The sequence below is a fragment of the Myotis nattereri genome, assembly GCF_964212035.1.
Source record: "Myotis nattereri genome assembly, chromosome: 2".
NCBI classification, from domain to species: Eukaryota; Metazoa; Chordata; class Mammalia; order Chiroptera; family Vespertilionidae; genus Myotis; species Myotis nattereri.
The window spans coordinates 110120319-110136281 of NC_138076.1; positions in this window are offsets into that span (position 1 = coordinate 110120319).

Sequence of the window (15963 nt, forward strand, 5' to 3'; positions counted from 1 at the left end):
TCTCTTCTGCAGGATGACTTCCTCCTCTTAGACTCCACTGTTCAGAGATACATTACAGATTTTAAAATGACTTCAGTAGGGCGAGAGGAGGCAGTTTCTCCTTTCTCCTAAACACCCAGAAAATGATCCTTCTGCGTCTATATCAACTCTGAAATCAAAGCACTAAAATCTTCTCTCAACTTGTATTTTTCCGGCTGTGAGTGTCACTTGGTTTGTCCCAGAGTTGGGGATTCCTACGTCATGATAACTAAATTGTAAGTGCAAGCAATTATGATAAATCTCATATCCTGTGAATAAATTAAAGGAAATATACTTAAATTGTACGTGTTATATTTCAAGAATACAAAAAAACCCCGCTCATTTGTTCATTCCACAAATCAACGCTTCATCCTTTTTAGGTGGCAGGCTCATAAATATGGTCATTGTACAGCAGTAATACTTTGAAAATAAAAACAAAAGATCGATATCTGCTGAAACGTTTTCAAACGTGTGGAAAATACTTGTCATGGCTCCCGGAATCGTTGGTGTTTGACTACCTTGTAAACCATTAGTTAAACTACATTTCAGCTATGCAGTGTAGAAAAGCAACGCTTTTATATGCCTTGAATATTCTATAACGGAAGGGTTTAGGAATTATGTTATTTACTGCTAAAAATCCCACTGAAATCTCCAGTTTAAGTGATTTACAGCTCTTGGTGGGTAAACATTTCTTTTGAGGTTATAAAACACCTTTTTCTGAAGAGTAAATTGTTAATGTTCTTTTTTCAAAATATTTTTATTGATTTCAGAGAGGCAGGGAGAGGGAGAGAGAGATAGAAACATCAATGATGAGAGAGAATCATTGATTGGCTGCCTCCTGCACACCCCACACTGAGGATGGAGCCCGAAAGGTGGATATCCGTGACCTACTGGTTCATAGGTCAACACTCAACCCCTGAGCCATGTAGACAGGGCTGTTAATGTTTTTTGTTTTCTTTCTGGTAAAATGGAAATAGAGATACCAATACTCAAATGATGCCTATTTTTTATTTGATAAAAAATGTAGGAGTCCTTTAGGAGAGAGAATATATAACATGTTTCATAAGAATACTCAGTAATGTCTCATTACGATATCCTTTCATATGTGAGGTGATACAGACTATTCTGTATATTACTCAAAAAAAGGCCTGCCACTGTCTGTTAACATGGAAACTTCTCTGTCCTCCTTTCATTACCTTGGAAATGGGAAGGAAAATATTTTTGAAAGATGGCAAACATAAAGTTCATCTTTGTAAGTCTAAACAGTTGAGAAAATGTCTTATAAAGAGGTGCAAAGTGTTTTAGTTGTCAATTGTGGTCAGTTCTCCCCTATCTGAACATATTTACGAATATGTGAAATCAGCATGTTAATAATTAAACCCAAATTTGAGACATACAAGTGAGAAAAAGGCAACAAAATACTCAAAACCAAGCTTGTCACACTCACTTAGAAACAAATCCTCACGGTGTTTTCTACTGAAGATGTCATCATCCTCGCAGTCACATAAACTTGATTTGTCATCTTCAGTTCCTGTTCACCCTCTGGTCACTCAGCAGCCCCAGGACCAGGCACAGGTGGGACTGCTTATCATGGACTGAACTGTGGAAAGATCTTTTAGGCCCATAACCCCAAAAGGCAATGTGTTGACTACCTTTACACTTAACTGCTTGGGTTACTGATATACATATCTACCCCGACTTCTCCATCTTTTAAATGACTGTCAGGTTTTCCCACCATAGTTCTCGTTATTGTTGTCATCTTGGTTAGCACCTGGACCTACCACTATTCCTGTTCTGCCTTCCTGGCACCTGTAACACCCACACGGATGATTCATTCAGGCCCTGGCCTCTACATGACCAGATGAGCTCCAGTTGTTTTCTCTCTCTTTACATCTCAACTCTCAAATCATATGGTCAGACTCCAGACACTGTCATCACCAATGATGGCCCTATATGCAAACATTTGATCTCAAATATCCTGTTCCCTGATACAATCCCTTCCTATCCATAGCATTCCACTACCATCACCCTCTATCACATCACTATTTTACTTTCTTAACTGCACTTAACCATATCTAAAGAGCTTTTAAAAATATAATCATTGCCTTTCTTCTGACCAGAATTTAAGCTCTTTGAGGACAGGGTCTTTTTCTGTTGAGTCACTGTTGTCTCCCCAGAGACTTGCACATACTAGATGTTAGTGCATTTCTTGACTGCCACCCCTGTTGGATCATCATCGATCTTGGGAGCATAATCGATTTTGGTTTTCCTTCTCCTGCACCAGCAGTAGTGATAATGTTACATAAGGTGAAGGGGTCCATCCTCTCTAGTGAGGGGTTCGTGATGAGCCACATCTTCTGACAGCACATCATTGTGATTCCTCCAGTGGTTCTCAACCTTCCTAATGCTGCAAACCTTTAATACAGTTCCTCATGTTGTGGTGACCCCCAACCATAAAGTTATTTTTGTTGCTACTTCATAACTGTAATTTTGCTACTGTTATGAATCGTAATGTAAATATCTGATATGCAGGATGTATTTAGGTGACCCCTGTGAAAGGGTCGTTCGACCCCCCCCCCAAAGGGGTCGTGACCCCCAGGTTGAGAACCGCTGCTCTACACAGTGTCGATCAGCCAGACACCCTGATAAGGAGAAACGCAGGCAGGCCTGGCCTTCACTCCACACCCTAGGCAACAAACTAGAAATGTGTTCTTAGAGCTGTCACTGCTCAGTGCTATGGGTACTCGCACCTGCAGGAAAGAACAATGGGGTCATGGCATGGTATTTTACTGTATTTTGTACTGCCTCCAAAACATATTGCTTTTTTTCTTTTTCTTTTATTTTTTATTGTAGACATTATTTTAGATGTCCCCCATTTTCCCCCCTTTGCCCACCTCCACTCAGATCCAGCTCCGCTCTCCCTCAGGCAGTCACCACACTGATGTCTGTGTCCATGAGCTATGCATGTTCTTTAGATAATCTCTTCATCTTTTTCATCCAGTCTGCCCCATCTAGCTCCCCTCTGATATCAGTCAGTTAGTACCAATGTATTCAGACCTCTGGTTCTATTTTGTTCATCAGTTTATTTTGTTCATTGGATTCCACATATAAGTGAGATCATATGGTATTTGTCTTTCTCTGACTGGTTTTTTTTTTTTTTCTTAGCATATTAATCTCCAGGTCCATCCATGCTGTCACAAAAGGTTAAGAGTTCCTTTCTTTTTACAGCCGCATAGTATTGTATTGTGTAAATGTACCACAGTTTTTTTTTATCCACTCATCTACTGATGGGCACTTGGGCTGTTTCCAGATCTTAGCTATTGTACGTTGTGCTGCTATGGACATAGGGGTGCATACATTCTTTCTGATTGGTGTTTTGGGTTTCTTAGGATATATTCCTCAAAGTGGGATCACAGGGTCAACTGGCCATTCTATATTTAACTTTTTGAGGAAACTCCATACTGTTTTTCATAATGGCTCCACCAGTCTGCATTCCCACCAGCAGTGTACTAGAGTTCCCTTTTCTTCACGTCCTCACCAACACTTGTCATTTCTGACAGGTGTGAGGTGAAACCTCATTGCTGTTTTTTCATCTCTCTGATAATCAGTGACCTTGAGCATTTTTTCCCATGTCTCGTGGCCATCTGTATGTCTACTTTAGAGAAGTGTCTGTTTAGGTCCTTTGCCCAATTTTTAACTGGATTGTTTGTCTTCCTTTTGTTAAGTTGTATGAGTTCCTTATATATTTTGGATATTAACCCTTTATCAAATGTATCATTGCCAAATATGTTCTCCCATACAGTGGGCTCCCTTTTCATTTTGTTGATGGTTTCTTTTGTTGTGCAGAAGCTTCTTATTTTGATGTAGTCCCATTTGTTTATTTTCTCCTTAGATTCCTTTGCCCTAGGACAGTGGTCAGCAAACTGCGACTCGCGAGCCACATGCGGCTCTTTGGCCCCTTGAGTGTGGCTCTTCCACAAAATACCACGTACAGTGCGGTTGAAACTTCGTGGCCCATGCGCAGAAGTCGGTATTTTGTGGAAGAGCCACACTCAAGAGGTCAAAGAGCCGCATGTGGCTCATAAGCCGCAGTTTGCTGAGCCGCAGTTTGCTGACCACTGCCCTAGGAGATGTATCTGTTAGCATATTGCTATGAGAGATGTCTGAGATTTTGCTGCCTATGGTTTTTTTTCTAGGATTTTTATGGTTTTATGACTTACACTTAAGTCTTTTAACCATTTTGAGTTTATTCTTGTGTATGGTGGTCTAGTTTCATATTTTTGCATGTATCTGTCCAATTTTTCTAACACCATTTATTGAAGAGACTGTCTTGACTCCATTGTATGCTCTTGCCTCCTTTGACAAATATTAATTGAGCATCACGACTTGAGTCAATTTCTGGGTTCTCAATTCTGTTCCATTGATATATATGTCTGTTTTTCTGCCTTTACCATGCTGTTTTGAGTACACTTGCTTTGTAGTATAACTTGATATCCAGTGTTGTGATTCCTCCAACTTTGTTCTTCCTCAGGATTGCTGTGGTGAGTTAGGGTCTTTTTTGGTTTCATATACATTTTTGGCATATTTGTTCTAGATCTTTGAAATATGCTGTTGGTATTTTAATAGGGATTGTATTGAATCCGTAGAGTGCTTTGGGTCTTATGGACATTTTAATGATGCTGATTCTACCAATCCATGAACACTTCTTTATAAATTCCTCTATCTCTTTTTTCAATGTCCTGGAGTTTTTTGAGTACAGGTTTTTTACCTCCTTGGTTAAGTTTATTCCTAAGTATCTTAATTTTTTGTTGCAATGGTAAAAGTGATTATATGTTTAGTTTCTATTTCTGAGAATTCATTATTGGTATATAAAAATGCCATCAATTTTGGGGTGTTAATTTTGTATCTTGCTACCTTGCTGAATTCATTTATTAAATCTAGTCATTTTTTGATGGAGTTTTCAGGGTTTTCTATGTACAATATCATGTCATTTGTGAATAATGAGAGATTTACATCCTCCCTTCCAAATTGGAATGACATTTATTTTTTTCTTCATGTCTGATTGCTATGGCTAGGACTTCCACTACTATGTTGAATAAGAGTGGTGAAATTCCTGTCTTGTTCCTGTTCTTAGGGGAAATGGTTTTAGTTTTTGTCCATTGAGTATGATGTAGGCTGTTGATTTGTCCTGTGTGGCCTTTATTATGTTGAGATATGTTCCCTGTATTCCCACTTTGCTGAGAGGATTTATAAAAAAATGGGTATTGGATTTTGTTGAACAATTTTTCTTCATCTTTTGATATGATCATGTAATTTTTGTCTTTCAATTCGTTTATGTGATGTTTCACGTTTATTGATTTGCAAATATTGTCCCTGGAATAAATCCCCACTTGGTCATGGTGTATGATCTTTTAATATATTACTGGATCTGATTTGCTAATATTTTGTTGAGGATTTTAGCATCTATGCTCATCAGGGATATGGGACTGTAATTTTCTTTCTTTTAGTGTCTCTGTCTGGTTTTGGAATTAGGATAATGCTGACTTCATAAAAATAGCTTGGAAGTATTACTTTCCCTTGAATTTTTTTTTTTTTTGAATAGTTTGAGGAGGATAGGTGTTAGTTCTATGAATGTTTTGTAAAATTCCCCTGTAAGTCCATCTGGTCCATGACTTTTGTTGGCTAGAAATTTTTAAATTACTGCTTCAATTTCATTAGTTGTTATTGGCCTACTCAGGTTTTCTGATTCTTCCTGATTGAGTTTTGGGAAACTGTATGTTTCTAGGAATTTGTCCATTTCACCCAGGTTGAGTTTGTTGACATATAGTTGTTCATAGTATTTGCTTACAATCCCTTGTATTGCTGTGGTGTCCATTTTGTTATATTGCTTCTTCCATTTCTGATTTTATTTATTGAGGTCCTCTCTCTTTGTTTCTTGATGAATCTGGTTAGGGGTTCATCAATCTTGTTTATCTTTTCAAAGAGTCAGCTCTTGGATTTATTGATCTTTTGTACTGTTGTTTTACTCTGCCATTTATTTCTACTCTTAACTTTATTATTTCCTTCCATCTACTTCTTCTGGGCTTTTCTTGCTGTTCTCTTTCTAATTCATCTAATTGTAGGGTTAGGTAGTTTATTAGTCCTTTTTCTTGTTTCTTGAGGTAGGCCTGTAGTGCTATAAACTTCCTTCTCGGGACTGCTTTTGCTATGTCCCAGAGGTTTTGGGTGGTTGTGTATTCATTTTCATTTGTTTCCAGGAAGTTTTTGATTTCTTGATTGATCTCATTGATAACCCGTTCAGTGTTTAATAACATGCTATTTAGCCTCCATGTATTTGAGTATTTTTGAGTGTTTTTTATTGTAGTTGATTTCTAATTTCATGCCATTGTGATCTGAGAAGATGCTTGGTATTATATCAATCTTCTTGAATTTATATAGACTTGTTTTGTGCCCTAACATGTGGTCTATCTTTGTGAATGTTCCATGTGCACTTGAGAAGGATGTATATTCTGCTGCTTTGGGGTGAAATGTTCTGTAAATATTGGTTAGCTCCATCTCATGTAGTATGTCATTTAAGGCCTCTATTTCCTTATTAATTTTTGTCTGGAAAATCTATCCAGTGATGTCAGTGGGGTGTTAAAGTCCCCCACTATGACTATTGCTGTCAATCTCTCCCTTAAAGTCCATCAGGAGTTTTTTAAATGTATTTAGTTGCTCCTATACTGGGTGCATATATGTTTACAAGGGTTAAATTTTCTTATTGAATCATTCCCTTTAGTATTATGAAGGGGTCTTCTTTGTCTCATGTTATGGCCGTTGTTTTGAAGTCTATTTTGTCTGCTATGAGTATTGCTACTCCAACTTTTTTTTCATTTCCATTTGCATGGAATACATTTTTCTATCCCTTCACTCAGTCTGTGTGTGTCTTTTGTTCTGAGGTGGGTCTCTGGTAGAAAGCATATACCAGTATATGGGTCATGTTTTCTTATCCATTCAGTCACCCTATGTCTTTTGATTGGAGCATTCAATCCATTTACATTTAAGGTATTTATTTATTGCCATTTTTATTTTCTTTAGGCGTATGGTCTCTCTCCTTTTCTTCTTCTTAAAGAGGTCCCTTTAACATTTCTCTTTTTTTTTTTGATTAATTAACTCTTTATTGTTCAGATTATTACAGTTGTTCCTCTTTTCCCCCCATAACTCCCCTCCACCCAGTTCCCACACCACCCTCCTCCCTCACTCCCCATCCGCTATCCTCATCCATAGGTGCACGATTTTTGTCCAGTCTCTTCCTGCATCCCCCTCACCCTTTCCCCACCCCCTGCAAGAATAGTCAGTCCACTCCCTTTCTATGCCCCTGATTCTATTATAATTGCCAGTTCATTCTGTTCATCAGATTATTCACTTGATTTTCAGATTCACTTGTTGATAGATGTGTATTTATTGTTCATAATTTGTATATTTACCTTTTTCTTCTTCAAGGATACCTTTCAGCATTTCATATAATTCTGGTTTGGTGGTGATGAACTCCTTTAGCTTTTTCTTGTCTGTGAAGCCCTTTATCTGACCTTCAATTCTGAATGATAGCTTTGCTGGATAAAGTAATCTTGGTTGTAGGTTCTTGGCATTCACCACTTTGAATATTTCTTGCCACTCTCTTCTGGCCTGCAAAGTTTCTGTTGAGAAGTCAGCTGACAGTCGTATGAGTACTCCCTTGTAGGTAACTGACTTTTTTCTCTTGCTGCTTTTAAGATTCTCTCTTTGTCTTTTGCTCTTGGCATTTTAATTATGATGTGTCTTGGTGTGGTCCTCTTTGGATTCCTTTTGTTTGGGGTTCTCTGCGCTTCCTGGACTTGTAAGTCTATTTCTTTCACCAGGTAGGGGAAGTTTTCTGTCATTATTTCTTCAAATAGGTTTTCAATATCTTGCTCTCTCTTTTCTTCTGGCACCCCTATAATACAGATGTTGGTATGCTTGAAGCTGTCCCAGAGGCTCCTTACACTATCTTCGTATTTTCGGATTCTTTTTTCATTTTGCTTTTCCGGTTGGGTGTTTTTTGCTTCTTCGTATTTCAAATCGTTGACTTGATTCTTGCGATCCTCTAGTCTGCTGTTGGGATTCTGTATAATATTCTTTATTTCAGTCAGTGTATGCTTAATTTCTAGTTGCTCCTTTATCACAACCTCGAGGGTCTCATTAGATTTCTTGTAGGTCTCATTAAGTTTATCAGCAGTTTCTAGAAAATTCTTGAAAAACCTTAAAAGTGTGGTTTTGAACTCTATATCCAGTAGTTTGCTTTCCTCCATTTCTGTCATTTGTGTCTTTTTTCTTTGTCTCCGCATTTTTTATGCTTCCCTGTGTTGATAAAGTGGTTTTCTGTGCTAAGTGTCCTCTAGGGCCCAGTGGCTCAGCCTCCCCAATTACCTGAGGAGGACACTCTTGGTGCACCCCCTTGTGGTCTTTGTGCACAGTCTTGTTGTAGTTAAGCCTTGATTGTTGTTGGTATCACTGGGAGGAATTGACCTCCAGTCCAATTGGCTGTGAGAATCAGCTGTGTCTGCAGTGGGAGAACTTCTGTGCTGGAGACACCCCTCCGGGGCAGGACTTGCTTCAGGGGGATTTGGTGCTCACTGAGTTTGACCCCTGAGTGTGTCCTTTATGGTTCCTCGGAGCTGCAAACTGGATGGTCCCACTCTGACCTCTGGGTACATTGGCTCTTGGATCTCTAGGGAGGTGATAATCTAGCCTCTGCCTTAGGCTATCCAGCAAAAGCCTCTCTGCAGGGCTTGGGTGGGGAGGGTCCCACGGGAGCAACAGGGCGGGGCTAGCAGTTATGGCTGCTCCTAGAGGCTCCGCTTCTCAATGTCCTGGTAATTGCTGCAAGACCCTCTGAGAGAAAGTTGCCCTTGAGTTCCGACCGATGCCAGACAGTCCCACTTTTCCCGTATGAGTCTGGGTCCCCAGAAACTCTCCCGTAACTGGAGCTCAGAGCCTGAGACTCCCTCCTGATTGAAATTGACAACCGCACCCTCAGCCGCCAGCCCGCTCCGCATGCACCTCCGCACCTTAGTATTTTACTTCCACACTGCGCCTCCTCTGAGTCCTGGTATGCTTTTCTCTTTCCTTCTAGTTGTAGAATTTCCACTCAGCCAGCCTTCCTGTGGTTCTGGATGATGTCCGTTCCGTCTTTTAGTTGTATTTTCGAAGTGGTTCTTTGAGGCAGCAAACTCTGGTGTTTACCTATGCCGCCATCTTTGATCATCCCATTTCCAGGAAGTTTTTAATTCTTCTTTAATCTCTTTGGTAACCCAATCATTGTTTAATAGCATGCTATTAACATTTGCCATTTTAATTATGATGCGTCTATGTGTGGGTCTCTTTGAGTTCATCCCGATTGGGACTTTCTGTGCCTCCTGAAATTGTGTGATATTTTTCTTCACCAGGTTGGGGATGTTTTCTGTCATTATTGCTTTATTTTATTAATTTTTAAATATATATATATTTTTAGTTGATTTTAGAGGAGAGGGAGCAAGAGATAGAAATATCAATGATGAGAGAGAATCATTGACTGGCTGCCTCCTGCACTTCCCCTACTGGGGATTGAGCCCACAACCCAGGCATGTGCCCTTGACTGGAATCGAACCAATTGGCCCTACAGTCTGCAGGCCAGCACTCTATCCACTGACCCAAACCAGTGAGGGCTGTCACAGATTCTCTGTTCCTTGCTCATCCTCTTCCCCTTCTTTATAGGTATTCTTTATTATAGGAATATTATAGGTATTCCTATAATGTGGATGTTGTTACATTTATGTTGTTACGTTTATTTGCTTCTTTGTATTAGATAGTACTGCTATGCCTCCCAGTCTTTGTGGGATAGCCTTATGTAGAAAGTGTCTCCAGGGGTCCAGTGGTGTAGTTTCATTGTTCACCTAAGCTGGATGCTCTAGAAATGCCCCTGTGTGATTGTTTTAGCTCTCTTTTGTACTTGGGACTTGATTGTGGATGTCCCATGTGTGGGAGGCATCTCCCCTTTGACTTGCTGCCATTGAAGTTCAATTCCATTGCCATCATACCATCTGTCTAATGGTTGGGGACTCCTTAGCCCAGAGGGTGGTGGGTCTGCCTTGAGTCTCACACCTTGATTGACTTTGTTCTGAGCTGTACTTCCTTCCCCTACAGAGCTGGTCCCACAGGTGTCAGTTGCAGGTGCTTGCGGTCCTGCTTGCTTTTGCCTTGCTGAGCAGTCTAGGATGATGTCTGCAATGGGGAATCAAATTGCTGTTTCTGACTAATTAGATCAGGTAAAGACTCAAATCCTACAGAGACCAACCCCTGCCTGCAGACTGATTTGGTTCAGTCTGGAGTAGCCTCAAGCAATCATTTACAGGTGGGGTGAGAGGTTTTCCAACAGGGTGGGACAATTGCTTCTGCCTGGAGGTTAACTGTTATTCTCAGTGTCTTAATAGGCCTCAGAATCTCCAAAGGGTGGGGCAAGGAATTTTCCATTAGGATGGGTCAACAGTCTTCCCCCCAGGCAAAAATGACAGGATAGCAAAGGTTTGCCTGAGAAAGATAACTTCCACAGTGCGAGGGAATGACTCAGCACAGGAAACAAGGGTTTCTGCCTTCTGAGCTCTAATACGTGATCCCCCAATCCTGGCTTATGTTTATAGCGCTCCAGTCCACTCTGCCCTCCCTCTCCCAGATCCCAAGGTGACTGGCTGCACTCAGAATGTTGTGTGTGGGCCCTTTAATTGGGTGCCTACATTCTTAGCCATCCCTCCCTGGCAGATAGCAAACCCTGCTGTTTTTCACAGCCAGATGTTATGTGCTCTCCTGGGGGGCCCAGCTTGGGAATTAGACACCAAAGTTCTTAGTGACAACCTCCCACAGCTGAGATATCTCTCTGCAACTTTAGCTGCTGTCTGTGGGGGCCCTACCTGCCCTTCCACAACTCCACCCTTCCTACAGTGACTACGTGGTCTCCACTTTCCATCCCTGGTTATCAAGGCTCTCTCCAGCTAGTCCTCAGTTCATTTTTCAGGGTGGTTCATCTGTATTTTAGGTGTAATTCTAGTTTAGTCCTGGGAGCATGTTTGGGAGCTTCCACTTACTCTTGTGCCATTTTTAATAACCCCTCTTGGATTTTTTGGAATAGTTTGAAGAATACAGGTATTAATTTCTTCTTTGAATGTTTGGTAAACTCCCCTGTGAAGCCATCTGGACCAGGCTTTTGCTTGCTGGGAGTTTTTATTATTATTATTATTACTGTTTCAATTTCATCAGTTGTTATTGGCCTATTCATTTTTTTCTGATTTTTCCTGATCCATTTTTGGGAGATTGTATTTTTCTAGGAATTTCCCCATTTCATCCACATTGTCTAGCTTATTGGCATATAGTTGTTCACAGTTTTGCCTTACAATTTTTTGTATTTCTGTGGTGGTCATTATTATATTGCCTCTTTCATTTCTGATATTATTTATTTGGGTCATCTCTCTTTGTTTCTTGATGAGTCTGGTTTGGGGCTCATCAATCTTGTTTATCTTTTCAAAGAGCCAACTCTTGGATTTATTGATCTTTTGTGCTGTTTTTTAGTTTTTATGTCATTTATTTCTGCAATAATCTTTATTATTTACTTCTGTTTACTAACTCTGGGCTTTTTTGTTGTTCTCTTTCTAATTCTTATAGTTGTAGAGTTAAATAGTTTATTATTAATTTTTCTTGTTTTTTTGAGGTAGGCGTATAGTGCTATAAATTTCCCTCTCAGGACTGCTTTCACTGTGTCCCATAGAATTGAGGTTGTAGGTTCATTTTCATTTGTTTCCAGAAAGTTTTGATTTCTTTCTTGATCTGATTGGTAACCCATTCATTGTTTAATAACATGCTATTTAGCATCCATGTATTTGAGTGTTTTTACTGTAGTTGATTTCTAATTCATTCCATTGTGATCTGAGAAGGTGCTTGATATGATTTCAGACTTCTTGAACTTGTAGAGACTTGTTTTATGTCCTAACATGTCTACCTTTGTGAATGACCCATGTGCACTTAAGAAGAATGTATATTCTGCAACTTTGGGGTGAAATGTTCTATAAATGTCAATTAAATTAATCTGATCCAGTGTGTCATTTAGAGTCACTGTTTCGTTTTTGTGTGGAAGATCTATCCAGTGAAGTCCGTGGGATGTTAATGTCACCTACTATGACTGTATTGTTGTCATTCTCTCCCTTAAAGTTCTCTAGACATTTTTCATATGTTCAGGTGCTCCTGTATGGGATGCATATATGTTTACCACGGTTATGTCCTCTTGTTGGATTGATCCCTTTAGTATTATGTAGTATCTTTTTTATCTTTTGTGATGGCTTTCATTTTTGTCAGAGATGAGTATTGCTATACCAGCTTTTTTAAACTTTCCATTTGCATGGAAAAATTTTTTCCATCCCTTCACTATCATCCTATGTGAGTCTTTTATTCTGAGGTGGGTCTCTTGTAGATAGCACATACATGGGTCTTGTTTTGGTATCCATTCAGCTACCCTATGTCTTTTGTTTGGAGAATTTAATCCACTTTACATTTAAGGTTATTATTGATAGGTACTTGTTTATTGCCATTTTAAATTCTGTATGTCTGGGTTTCTCTCTCTGTTTCTTCTCATTACAGCAGTCCCCTTAGCACTTCTTGCAGTGCTGGTTTGGTGGTGATAAAATCCTTTAGTCATTTTTTTGTCTGGGAAGCTCTTTATTTCATCATCTATTTTGAATGATAGTCTTGCTGGATATAGTAATCTTGGGTTTCAGATCCTTGCTTTTCATTACCTCAAGTATTCCATGCCATTCCTTTCTGGTCTGTAGAGTTTCTGATGAGAAACCAGCAGACAATCTTAAGGGAGCTCCTTTGTAGGAACAAATTGCTTTTCTCTTGCTGCCTTTAAGATTCTCTCTTTGCCTTCAATTTTTGCCATTTTAATTATGCTGTGTCTGGGCATGGGCCTGTTTGGGTTCTTCTTGTTTGGGAATCTCTGTGCCTCCTGGACTTTTGTGACTTTTTCCTTCACCAGGTTAGAAAATTTTTCTGCCATTATGTCTTCAAACCCATTCTCTATCCCTTGCTCACTTTCTTCTCCTCTGGCACACCTATTATGCAGATATTGTTATGTTTCATGTTGTCCCATAGCTCCTGTAAGCTGTCCTCCTGCTTTTAAATTGTTTTTTTTTTCTTTTTAGTTCTCTGACTAAATTATTTTTTCTACTCTGTCTTCTAATTCACTGATCTGATCCTTGGTTTTCCCTAATCTGCTGTGTATTCCTTCCAGTGTGTTCTTTATTAGTGTTATGTCATTCGTTATTTCCAGCTGGTCTTTTTTCGTAGTTACATCTTTTTTTTTTTTTCTATTGAGCATCTTTGCTACCATTATTCTAAACTCTATATCTTGTAAATATCCTATGTCAATTTCATTTAGCTGTTCTGGAGTATTCTGTTGTTCTTTCTTTTGGGGGTTGTTTTTTGTTTCCCCATTTTAGCTGCCTGTTTGGGTTTGTGTCTATGTATTAGATAGATCTGCTATGCCTTCCAATATCTACTTCAGGACAGTGTCAGATGCTATTTATTACTGGCCCTGAGTCCCCTGTTTGGAGCTATCAACAATTCACAGCTTGTGGCTCCTCTGATGGGGCTGGGTGCCTTTGGAAAGGACCAAGATGTGCACCAGGCTCTGCTTTTCCTAGCCCCATACCCAGAAGGAGATCAGGCAAGGACTCAAATCCTCCAGAGATCCACCTCTGCCGCCTGAAATCTGATTATTCTGAGTCTTAATTTGTTTCATGCTATTGACCATAGGGTGGGGCGTGAGATCTTCCAATAGGGTGAGGAAATTGCCTTCCCCCCAGGCAAAACTGCCTGGATAGAAAAGTTCCATGGAGAAAGATGTCCTCTGCAGCATGAGAGAATGAATCAGCACAGGAAACCAGGGTGGCTGCCCTCTAAGCTCCAACCTCAGAGTCCCCAACCCTGGACTCTCCACACACAGCTCCATTCTACTTTGCCCTCCCTCTGTCAGAGCCTAAGGTGAGTGGCTGCACATAACATTTTGTGTGTTGGCCCTTTTAGAGGATGCCTGCTTTTCATAGCCAGAAGTTCTGTCAGCTTCTTTCTCAGTTCTGGATCTCTGGGCTGGGGAGATGAGCTTGGGGGTTAGACCTCAGAGTTCTCAGTAGGAACTCCCCCCAGATGAGCTATGCCTCCAACTTTCAACTGCTGTCTGTGGGAGCCCTGCCTGCCCTTTCACATCTTCGCAACTCCTACCAGGCTCTATGCAGTCTTCACTTTCCATCCTTGGTTATCAGGGTTCTCTCCAGCTAGTCCTCAGATGATGTTTTAGGGTTGATTTTCTCTATTTATTTATTTATTTATTTTAAAAATGTATTTTATTGATTTTTTACAGAGAGGAAGGGAGAGGGATAGAGAGTTAAAAACATCGATCAGCTGCCTCCTGCACATCCCCCACTGGGGATGTGCCCACAACCGAGGTACATGCCCTTGACCAGAATCGTACCCGGGACCCTTGAATCTACAGGCCGACGCTCTATGTACTGAGTCAAACCGGTCAGGGCTGATTTTCTGTATTTAGTTGTATTTCCAGTTTGGTCCTGGGAGAGTGTTAGTATAGCTTCCACTTTGCCACTATTTTTAATCCTTTTTCATTTTGTTGATGGTTTATTTTGCTCTGCAGAAGCTTTTTATTTTGATGTAGTCCCATTTGTTTTTTTCCATTGTTTCCCTTGCCCTGGGAGATATATTGGCAAAAAAAAATTGCTACAATATATGTCTGAGATTTTACTGTCTATGTCTTCTTACAGGTTTTCAATGGTTTCATGACTTACATTTAAGACTTTTATCCATTTTCAGTTTATTCTTATGTATGGTATAAGTTGGTGGTCTAGTTTCATTTTTTTTTTTTTGCATGTAACTGTCCAATTTTCCCAGCACCGTTTATTGAATAGACCAGGGGTGGGCAAACTTTTTGACTCGAGGGCCACAATGGGTTCTTAAACTGGACCGGAGGGCCGGAACAAAAGCATGGATGGAGTGTTTGTGTGAACTAATATAAATTCAAAGTAAACATCATTACATAAAAGGGTACGGTCTTTTTTTTTTTTAGTTTTATTCATTTCAAACGGGCCGGATCCGGCCCGCGGGCCGTAGTTTGCCCACGGCTGGAATAGACTGTCTTTACTCCATTGTATGCGCTTGCCTCCTTTGTCAAATGTTACTTGACCATAAAGACATGGGTTGATTTCTGGGCTCTCTGTTGTGTTCCACTGATCTATATGCCTGTTCTTGTGCCAATTCCAAGCTGTTTTGATTACAGTAGCTTTGCAGTATAGTTTGCTATCCGGTATTCTGATCCTTCCAACTTTGTTCTTCTTTCTTAAGATTGCTGCAGCCATTTGAGGTCTTTGTTGGTTTCATATAAGGATTCGGAATATTTTTGCTAGATCTGTGAAATATGCCATTGAAATTAATAGGCATTGCTTTGATTCCATAGATTGCTTTGGGTAGTATGGACATTTTAATGATGATAATTCTTCCAATCTATTAACAAGGTATATGTTTCCATTTATTTGTATCTTCTTCAATTTCTTCAATGTTCTATAGTTTTCCAAGTACAGGTCTTTAACTCCCTTGGTTAATTTCATTTCTAGGTACCTTATTTTTGTTGTTGTTGTTGTTGCAATAGTAAATGGAATTGTTTTATTAGTTTATTTTTTCTGATAATTTATTATTGGTATAAAATTTCTGGATATTGATTTTGTATACTGCTACTTTGTTGAATTCATTTATTTTATGTAGTAGTATTTTGGTGGATTCTTTAGAGTTTTCTGTGTACAATGTCATGTCATCTGAAAATAATGACAATTTTACTTCCTCCTTTCCAATTTGGATGCCATT